This window comes from Aulostomus chinensis, chromosome 13 (genome assembly GCF_037954235.1).
Source record: "Aulostomus chinensis isolate RoL2024-O1b breed Wild chromosome 13, RoL_Achi_v1.0, whole genome shotgun sequence".
NCBI lineage: Eukaryota > Metazoa > Chordata > Actinopteri > Syngnathiformes > Aulostomidae > Aulostomus > Aulostomus chinensis.
Window position 1 is genome coordinate 28740811 of NC_141332.1, and position 10881 is coordinate 28751691.

Sequence of the window (10881 nt, forward strand, 5' to 3'; positions counted from 1 at the left end):
TTTCGACTCTCAATAGTCTTCTTCAGGCCAGGCACACTGTATCTAATAAAAAACTAAAATTTCCTTATATAAAGCAATAGGCAATGCAATCCAATGCAAAAGGCTGATGTGCACTCTTCAAAAGTCAAATGAGAAAGAAAGAACCTCCTCTGGGCTTTCCTGTATTTAAAGGCTTCTGAAAAAACCAAAATAACTTTTTTCCAAAATGTTTTTATCCAAAAGAAAAAGGCTTTGTAAACCGTTGACCATCAATGTCATTCCATGAAATCATATATCACCCTTACAATCCCATATAAATTAACCAAATAAAATGTAATGAATTAAACCAAACATATATTTACACTATTACTATGAATTATATTAACTTTGATGTTACCTTAGTTTGTTTTTAATAACTTTTAATAATCATGAATTTGAATAATTATAATGATCTTTATTATTGGTTATTTGTCTATTTATGTCATTTATATATTTATATTTATTTATTTAGGGTTAGGAACAGCAATTAGAGAAGGGTTAGGTTAGGTATAAGGTAAGAGTACCACCCCACTCAAAGTGGTGCACTTTGGAACCGTAAGGGTTAAGAGGCTGAAAGTTAATGCATAGGGTTGTGATGGTCGGTGGAGTGATTGGTGAAAGTTTCAAGTTGATTGGAGCAAAGGGGGTGGAGTTATTGGTGAACAAGCTCCTATTTTGAGCTTGATTGGCAGTGCACTTTTGAGCTGTAGGGGGCAGAGTGCTGAGACTCTGGCTAACCCCCCCCCCCCCCCCCCATCTTGGGGTTTCCGAGAATGCCGCATGGACAAGGAGATCCTTGAGGTTTTTATTTCTCTTATGTGCTAAAATCAGCGATGAACAGGAGAAAAAGGGCAAGGTGTTTTGTAATTGAACGAAATGTTGTTTCATCCTATAGGTAAGGTGTCGAGTCGGAGAAGAGAATGTGGATGCCAGAGGGATGATTTTCCTGGTGGTGGACTGAGGCAAAGAGGCCACTGTTTTATTCCAAACTTCCCTCTTGATGTCTCTTAGGAAGGTCCTGCTGTATCCTCTCTTCCTCAAAGCTCCAAAGAGGATAGAGGTGGCCCTTTCAGCATCCGCCAGCTCAGAGCAAAGACGGCGATATCGTATAAGCTGGGACTTAACGATGCCCTTAAAGGTGTGTTGAGGATGATAACTGGTTTTGAGTAAAAGTGCGTGGGTGCGTGGGTATCGGTGTCTTTAAAATACTCGTGTCCTCAACTTCCAATGGTCTATGTCCTTTTTATAAAAGACTGATGTGTCCAAAAATTCTAACTCATCCTCTTGTACGTTGGCCTTAAGGTTGATGGTGATATGATGGTCATTAAGGATCTTAAAAAATTTCCAGAAATCCTCGCGAGAGTAACTCCAGACCCCGAAGATGTCATCCAGGTACCTGACATATACAATGGGCAGTTTATCACATTTTACAAAAACGGTCTTCTCCCATTCTGCCATGTATATGTCGGCATAGCCTGGGGCAAATTTTTTGCCCATGGCTGTACCATGGACCTGGAGATAGTATGAGGTCCCGAACTGGAAATCATTTCTCGTCAGGCTGATCTCCAACAGCTCAAGAAGAGCCTCATCGGGTCGAGTGGGATCTGGGAACCTACTGAAGATCGCCCTCATCGCTTGTAGGCCAAGAGTGGTATTGATGTTTGTATAAAGAGAATCCACATCGATGGAAAAGAGGAGAGATCCTGGTGGAATCTGGACTGAATGAATCTTCTTGATAAAATCTGGACTGAATGAATCTTCTTGATAAAATCGTAGGTATCCTTGACATAGCTATCGTGTTTGTGGGAGAGTGGGTTTATAAAAGAGTCAATAAATTCAGAGACCCTATATGACTCATTCCCACAGTCGGATACAATGGGTCTCCCTGGAGGAATCTGGAAGGGGACTGTCCAAGTATTTGGATCCTTAGGAATTTTGGGAAGTAGATAAAATTTACGTGGGCGTGGCAGATCTGGTCTCGCCAGGTAGGTACGCTGTTTGTGTGAAATGAATTTTTGTGCGTACATGCGGTCTATGATCCCACGTAACTGTATTTGGGTTTGTGTTTGTAGTGGCTGGGTCAGAAGTTTATAGTGCTGTGAGTTTGAGAGGTGACGTTGAGCTTCAATCAGGTATTGTGTTTTATCTAATAAAACAATTTTAGATCCCTTATCTGCTGGTTTAATGATGAGATCAATGTTGTCTCAGTTTCTTCAAGGCGTCCCTTTCCAGGGAAGTCAAATTTGATCTTCTGACATTGCTTGAGGTGAGATCCTAAACCATGAGATTATCTTGGTCAATAAATTGGGATATCTCGGCAGGAATGTTCTTTTGGGGGGGTTCCCAAAAAGAAGGTTCAACGAATCGTCTCTTCAAAGTAACAGCGGAATCCTTAAAATACCATGCAAGTTTAAGTCTCCTGTGATAATTGAAAACATCTCTCCTCAGGTCGTTTTTATCAATCCTAGAGGGAGTGGGGATAAAAAAGAGGCCCTTTTCCAAAAGGCTGTGTTCTGCAGCACTTAAAACATAAGAGAGGGAGAGGTTAAGGATATTACTATCCTTCTGGTCAGGAGTTCCTGTACCCTCCCTACTCAGTTTAACTGAGACAGCCATGAGGCTAAGATGGAACCTGCTGTGGAAGCTGTCCAGTGAACCATGTCTGACTCCGTAATAAAGAGGTCGTTGTCAATGCCTTTGAGAACTCTGTATTTTATTGTTAGAAATTGATTGACTTGTGTTGCCAAATTGTGATATTGAATTCCTTTTCTTTGTGAGACCTGTAGAAGAGCAAAGAAAATGGATGCATTAGGAAATGTTTTCTTCAGTATTGAATTGAGTTGTTGGTATTGTTTTGTAAGGGTTTCCAGGAAGTGATTTTGGAGTATATTATTGATGCCCACCAATAAGATGACTTTGTGTGTTTGGACAAGGTGATCGTTTTTTTTAGGATGCCTGTTATGTGATGAATCTGTGCCCCCCGGAAACTGTCAATTTGTAATTGTGAGTGTTCAAAATGAGGGGTGCGGGCTAAGTTGGAATCCCCCATGATGATAAATGGTGAGTGTACTTCCAAAATTCCATTTAGCGATTTTGTGATATTCTCTTTTGTGGTAAGTAGGTCTCCTTTTGTATATTGGCTTGTGAGGATCCATAGACGAAGATTTATCTGTTTTATCCGATGCTGCCGCCACGTCCATGAACGTATCATCATATGGAGTGGGAGAATTTGGTACAGTAAGACCTCCCTGCTCCTTGCGAGAGTGTAAATCCATCGTATAATTAGACGTAATTAACGACTCGTGTGTTTGTGGGTGCATCACGTCAAGTGGGACCCCATTTTCATGGTTGTTTTCAGTCGGAGGCAGCATGGTTGGATCCCCAAAAGGAGGCGAAGTAGCCACGGGAGAAAGCTCAGTGGAGTAAGGAGGTAAGTGTACGGATAAATGATTGAAGATGGGTAGAGGCTCCGGGGGTACAGGTGAATCCACCGTGTTCGCACTTATCCAAGGTGCGGTCCGTTCGGAGCGGACGAGGTCGTCCCTGTGCTCCACAGTCAACAAGGGTAATGGTTGCAGGTGGTCAAGAGATGATGAGGGACTGTCCGGTGTAGCGGCATCCGAGAGTGAAGCGGATAGACGGTCCTCCATCAGCACCGCTACATTTGTTAACGGCGTGGTAAGTATATTAGAGTTTAAGTTATTTGATTGTAAATCAGTATCGGTAATAGTGTCCTCTTCTGGTCTCCCAATTTGTTCGGGTGTCAAGGGAATCCCGAGACGATCCAAATGGACCTCCACTGTGGTAAGTACCAGTCCTTTTTTGTGATCGGTATCATGACTTGAGGGAGGAGGATGTTTAACGTTGTCATTGTATAAAACCCCAGGTTCAGGGAGGGGATACGTAGTGAACTTCCTTGCCATGAGGTATCTTTCGATGGACGAGGGATTCTTTGGGGTTTTGGAAGGGGAGTAATCCCAGGAGAGGAAATCAGTTCCAGAGGAGGGGAAAGGTTAGGTTTAGGGATGGGAGGAGGGGATGGGTTAAGGTAAGGGTTGGGATTAGGGTTAGGGATGGGGTTAGGGTTAGGGTTAGGTTAGGGTTAGGGTTAGGGACAGAAAAAGGGTTTCCTCCCCTGATGGGGAAGGAAGGAGCACGGTCCATCCACCCTGTGGGCCGTCCGTACCACTGGCCTTGTCGAGGTGGACGATTGCGGCGGCGCCGGCCGTAGCGCACCTCCGTCCAGCCATCATCAAAGTACCCCATATTGAGTAGGTATTCAGGTAAGTACCTGTTGTTTTGTCTGTACATGTATTTAAGTTTGTTTTTGTGTGTCTGCTTTGTTATGAAATAATAATCTTTTTTATGATATAAATTAAATGTGTGTTTTTAAATTTTTAAAGTTATGATTTAAAATGAAATAAAATGAAATATTCCCCTTTTTCTTTTTAAAAAAAATGAAATATTTATTTTTATAAAAATGAACTCAAAGAGGTGTGCCAAGGCAACGTTTCAACTCTAGTCTTCTTCAGGCCAGGCACACTATTTCCAATAAAAAATGTTTCCGTATGAATCAAAGGCAATGCAAAAGACTGATGTGCACTCCTGAAAAGGTAAACAAGAAAGAAAGAACCTCCTGTGGGCTTCCCTGTATATTTAGGCTTCTGTGAAAACCAAAATAACTTTCTCCAAAAAAAATTTTTATATCCAAAAGTAAAAGCCCCTGCAAAACCCCTGATCATCAATGTCATTCCATTAAATCATATATTACCCATACAATCCCATGTAAATTAACCAATAAAATGTAATAAATAAAACCCAAACATACATCTTTACAATATTACTATGAATTATATAAACTTTGATGTTATCTCACTTTGTTTTTAATAACTTTTAATAATCATGAATTTGAATAATAATTATAAGGAAATCAAATCCTGGTTCACCTCAAACTTCCTCAAACTTAACAGTGATAAAACAGAAGTAGTCCTCATTTCCTCCAAATCCACACTCAACAAGCATCCCAGTTTCACCCTCACCATTGACAACACCTCCGTTTCCCCTTCCCCTCAGGTTAAGAGTCTGGGTGTCGTCCTCGACTCCACCTTATCATTCCATACCCACATCAACAACACCATCCGGTCCGCCTACTTCCACCTCCGGAATATCAACCGTCTCCGCCCATCTCTCACTCCCAACAGCGCTGCAATCCTGGTCCACTCTCTCGTCACCTCCCGTCTGGATTATTGTAACTCACTTCTTTTTGGTCTCCCACACAAACTCCTCCATCAGCTTCAATTGGTCCAGAACGCAGCTGCCCGAATCATCACCAGAACCCCTGTCATCAGTCACATCACCCCCGTTCTACATCAACTCCACTGGCTTCCCATAAAACACCGCATTGACTACAAGATCCTCCTCCATACATTCAAAACCATCCATAACCTCGCGCCTTCATACCTGTCAGACCTTCTCCACACCAACATTCCCACCCGGTCTCTCAGGTCTTCCTCCTCCATCGGCCTCAATGTCCCCTCCTTCCGTCTGACCTCCATGGGGGCTAGAGCCTTCAGTTGCTCTGCCCCTCGCCTCTGGAACTCCCTCCCTCCTGACATCAGAAACATTGACTCCATTGACACCTTCAAAAATCATCTCAAAACTCCCCTTTTTAGACAGGCATATGGCTGAATGCCCTCTCCTGTGCTCTCCTAGGGACCTCTGTTGTTGTTCTTTTAAATCGTGCATGTTTTGTTTTTATTTATTTATCTATTTTAAACTGTTGTACGGCGACCTTGAGTGCCTTGAAAGGCGCCTTATAAATAAAATGTTTTATTATTATAATGATCTGTATTATGTTTATTGGTCTATTTGTTATTATATATTTATTTATTTTAGGAATAAAATAGTTGGGTTAAGTTAGGGTTATAAAATTTGGAGCGTCGTTCGAGGACGACACTCAAGGCACAGGCCATTCTCCCCCCTCTGATCCCAACTCCTCTGGCTATAATACCTCCACTTGGTTCCAACTAGGGTTAGGTTTAGGCAAGGAGGTTGATTCGCTTAGGGTTAAGGGTTCAAATTCGGTTAGGGTTAGGCAAGAAGGTTCATCTGGTTAGGGTTAGGGTTAAGGCAAATGAGTCATCGAATCAGAATTAACGTTTTAGGGTCAGATTTATTATGACTTGGGGTCAAAAGGTTAGGTTTAGGCATAGAGTTCAGTGAGGTTAGGGTTAGGATATAGGGTTGGGTTCAGGCTAGATTATATTATTAATCTATAGCAGAAGCAATCAGAGAGAGAGACACAGTAAGAATTAATAAGAGGTCAAAGGTCAATTCCACTCCTGAGGGTCAGACATGAAAAAAAAGGAGAAAAGAAAAGGGAATCTATATCTTAATGATTTCACTAATTAAGCATTATGAATCATACATATATACATGTAATATTATTCTTTCCAATATTTATTTATTATATATTATAATATCTTTTTATTATTATTTATCGTTTAGACCCAATGGCTGAAGAGTATCCAGGAGGCTGATCCACTTTCTCTCTGCTCTCCTACGTTGTGGTGTGGACCAGTGTGGGTTCCCTTCCAGAATGGTGGTCTTCAGTGCGGTCCATCCATGTTGTATGAAATGTTGTATGAGTGGAATGTGTGTGTTTTGCTTTTTATAAATGTTATGTTTGTGTTGATAAAATCTGGTCCGAATCGTGTTACCTGTCTCTCCCACATATTGTGTGTCACACACCGTGCAAAAAATTAAATATCCACAATTTCTAGAATCAATACTGGTTCCTGATTGTGTCTTAAAAACATTATTATTGTGTCTATTGCACACCCAAAGATGGTGCTGAAAAAATTCTCCGCGCTCTAAGGACTTAGGATTCCTCATAGGTTTGAGTTTGGCCTTTACTAAATAATCCTGTAAGTTTTTGTTTTTCTTATAGGCAGCAATAAGTCTATGATTCTGGAGCAGTGTGGAGTCCTCAATCCCCTGTTGGAAGTGTTTCCTAATCGCTCTGACTAAGTTAACAGCGGACGTAGAATAATTGATAACTATAGGGAGAAGAGAAGAGATCACAATAGGTCTGGTCTCTTTAAATGTCTTGAGGGATTTCCTCAAAAAGGAGCGAGAGTACCCTCTAGTGGCCAATGTGGAGAATAGTATTTTGGTGGCCACTTTAAAATCCTTCTCTTGTGCAGACTCTGTGGAATCTAAGAAGCTGAGATTTAACAATTCCTGCGTAGGTATGTTTGGGATGGTAACTAAATTTATACAATAAGGAGTGAGTATCTTTTTTTTTTAAAAAATATTTTAGTGTCCACTTTATGTGTGAGTAAAAAATTAGGTCCTTTATATGTAGTTGTGTCTAGAAAATCAACAGAGGTCGAATCAATTACAGCTTTCAATTTAATAGATGCGTTATGATTATTGAGGGTGTTTAGCAAGATCTCAAAATCCTCCCTCGTGTGCTGCCAGATTCCCCAAATGTCATCCAAGTATCGGAAGTAATAAAGAGGTTTTTTCGGGCAAGTTAGAATAGCTGTTTGTTCCCATTGAGCCATAAATATGTTCGCGTAGGCGGAGGCAAATTTCTTTCCCATCGCCGTACCTTTAATTTGTAAGAAATATTTGTTATTAAATTCAAAATCATTCCGAGTTAAGTTAATTTGGAGTAGTTCTAATAATTCTTTTTCTGGTCTTTTAGAATCAGGATATTTGGCAAAGATATTTTTTACGGCCTGAATACCCTCCGAGATCACAATATTAGTATAGAGGCTGTCGATATCGGCAGTGAAGAGGAAGGAATCTGGAGGGATAGAGAGCTGCTTGATCTTGTGGACAAAATCATAAGTATCCTTGATGTAGCTCTGGTGTCTTACAGAGAGAGGGTTGAGGTAAAAATCGAGATACTCAGCTGTATAGTAGGTTTCGCTGTTGCAGTCAGACACGATAGGTCTACCAGGGGGGATTTGATGAGGTCTGCTCCATTTCTCAGGCTCCTTATGAATTTTAGGTAACATGTAGAAGCGTCTAGGTCTAGGTTCCTCCTGTCCAATTAAGTACTTCTTCTGTTTAGCGTTAATACATTTTTTCTCATATAATTTCTGTGTAATTTTTTGTATCACCGGGATAGCTTTTAAATATATAGGTTCTTCTAGTGGGGTATAGTAATTTGTATCTAATAATTGTCTATTTCCTTCCCAAATATTTTGGTCCCTATCCATAATTATGACCGCAGTCCCTTTATCCGCTGGTTTAATCACTATGGATTGGTTACTTTGTAAAGTTTTTAATGCGTCTGCTTCTGCTGGGGATAAATTAGGTTTTGTTCTACTGATTTTAAATTTAGTATCAAAATTTTGAATATCTCTATGAATTATATTTTTAATATTTTCATGTATTTGGGTTAATGGAGGGGTCCAATTGGATTTTGGGGGAAAAGGTGGGGGTTCCGAATAATTTTTGTCCTCAAAATAAGCTGCGATTTTTAGTTTCCTGTGATATTGTTGGAGCTCAAACCTTGCGCTATATAACATATTCCTATTGCTGCCTGTAGAAGGGATGAATGAAAGCCCCTTGCTTAATAGAGAGCGCTGTGCCGGGGAAAGAGTGAAATTTTTACTCAAATTAATCACACTTTTATTCCCCTCCTGAGCAATCAGGTTCATGGGGGCATTTAGTTTAGGAACTGGTTCCAATGATAGAGGATACGTGATGCTGTGGTATGAGTCCAGTGAATGCCATCCCGTTCAGTAGAGAACTGGCTCCTACAGAGCTCAGGGATGTGTTGGTAGTTGGAACGTATGTGTTTGTTAAGTGTGTGAAGGTGGACCTGTTCACGCTGAGGGAGAACTCTGGAAAAGTTGATGATGGGGATCCAAACCGCGGCCTGTGGAAATTTAATTTTGGACATCCTGAAAAGTCTCTGCAGTTCTTTTATAGATGTCTGGGTCATTTGAGCTCTGTTGTTGAGGCCCAGTGATAAGATTACCGTTTCCACAAACGAGGCTGGTTCCATTTTAGCCAAAACACTTTGAATGTGTCTGAACGTAGCACCTGGGAAGCTGTCCACCTGTAGGTCCGGAACTTTAAAAGGTGGAATTCTGGCAATATTGGAATCTCCCAGAATTAAAAGTTTTTCCCTCACTGCTAGGCTCCAGTTTTTCATCTTAAAAGAGGTGTTGATATGTCTAGTAGGCCTGCGTGTGGGTGTGTGTGGTGGTGTTGAGTTATTGATTGTGGTGTTTATGATATTACCACCAGATTTGTTAAAATCAATACAGGGTTGACCAGTGTTTCTCCTCAGGGGGGACATTGTAGTATTCCCCCTGGGAGTGGTCACCCGTGAGTTACCTTGGAGATCCTCAAGCTCGTCGGAGCTTAAGTCCAGGAGCACCATCTGGTCCGGGACAGGAGCTGTAGGTGGCGCTGTTAACGAAGTCGATGTTCCCAGTACCTCGGACTGCGGATGTCGGTGTTGCGGTGTATTCGACGAGGGATCCTCTTCCAGCGAAGGTGGGTGGGGTTGAGAGGTAAGGATGGGCACATCTTCATGTATGTTGGTGTGAGAGGCACGTCTAGGTCTCTGCTGCCTGGGTTCGGTGTCCATTGTTTCAATCTCCGATGGTGGGGGACGTGTTGTGGAGGGCACCGTATCTTGATCATCAGATTGTGAGGAGAATGACCAGTCTCCCCTTATGTCCGTTCTTACCAGTGTGGTTTGTGTTTCCACTGATGTGAGGACTTTGGGAGTGAGATGGGGAGGGCGAGGGGAGGAGGGGGAGGGAGAGAGGGAGGAGGTAAAGTTGGCTGTGTAGCTAGTCTCCCATGTACTTGTGTGGTGACGATAATTTGCTGTCGTTTACGAGGGGGAGGAGGAGGAGGAGGAGCAGGAGGAGGTATCGACGTCAGTTGATTCACTTGTAATGGTGGTGTCTCCTCCATATCATCAGATGCGGCCTCGACAGGATCTGGGTTCCCCCTGTCCGCTTGCCTGGTGATGAGGAGCGCCTCTGTGCGCTCCACCGTTTCTGGGAGAAGACGTCTCCCGAGGTTGCATCTCGCCCAGTTAGCCGCTATATCAAAGGGCTGCTTCCAGTTTGGATCGGGTAGAAGTAGCAGATTTTCAGTTTCTTGTTCAATTATGTCTGAGTGATGATCCTTTAAGATCAACATCGTAGTCACTGAAGAAACACACTCCTCGATGTCAATTTAATTATTTAAACTAGGGGAGGCGGGTTTTGATGGGCAAGTCCGTGATTTGTCAGCAGAGCAATGGCGAGGGCCTCAGACACATCTTCAGTTCTGAAATCGCAGCCAGGAACAGAGCAGCCAACGACAACCATGGCTTCTTCATGAAGAAACACACTCCTCGATGTCAATTTAATTATTTAATGACAAAGATGAAGAAGCCCTGCAGTGACACAAAACAGCAACATAAGCTTGAGCTAAAAAGTCTAACATGTATATATAACACTTATTTTAAAAGGTAACAGTAACAATTATCAACAATAACGATAGAGTGAGCAGACTTATATAAATTAAGTCGACCAGCTTAATACTTTCTCCTCGACACAAACATACCTCATGCAACTGGCTCACTGACTCCTAACTGAGGCGGTTCTAACCCCAACCTAACCCCTAGCAGCCCCTAGTGGCCGGCGGTGAACTCTGCATCCCCCCCAGTCCGGAAAGCTATAAACTGAGATAGGTTAACGGACTCAGTCTTGCACCCAACGGCCTGTCTCAGGTTCATATCGTCTGGGTGGCCTCCTCATGCGGCCCGGCTGTGGGGCCTGGGGCAGCGAAGGTGGCGACCGTGGCGTAGAGGGCGACATGTCTGGAGCGGTGTCTGCA

At 42.4% G+C, this 10881-nt stretch overlaps 1 long non-coding RNA gene and 1 pseudogene across 1 annotated transcript; one reads left to right on the top strand and one right to left on the bottom strand.

The window, feature by feature from the left end:
* Positions 1–3250: 3250 nt before the first annotated feature.
* LOC147251628 (uncharacterized) lies at positions 3251–6778 on the top strand. The gene is made up of 4 exons (XR_015119091.1): positions 3251–3448; positions 3597–3696; positions 3787–3822; positions 6526–6778. It is a non-coding gene; the product is annotated as an uncharacterized LOC147251628 (long non-coding RNA).
* A 60-nt stretch (positions 6779–6838) lies between these two features.
* LOC147251629 (uncharacterized) lies at positions 6839–8045 on the bottom strand (annotated as a pseudogene).
* Between the last annotated feature and the right edge of the window lie 2836 nt (positions 8046–10881).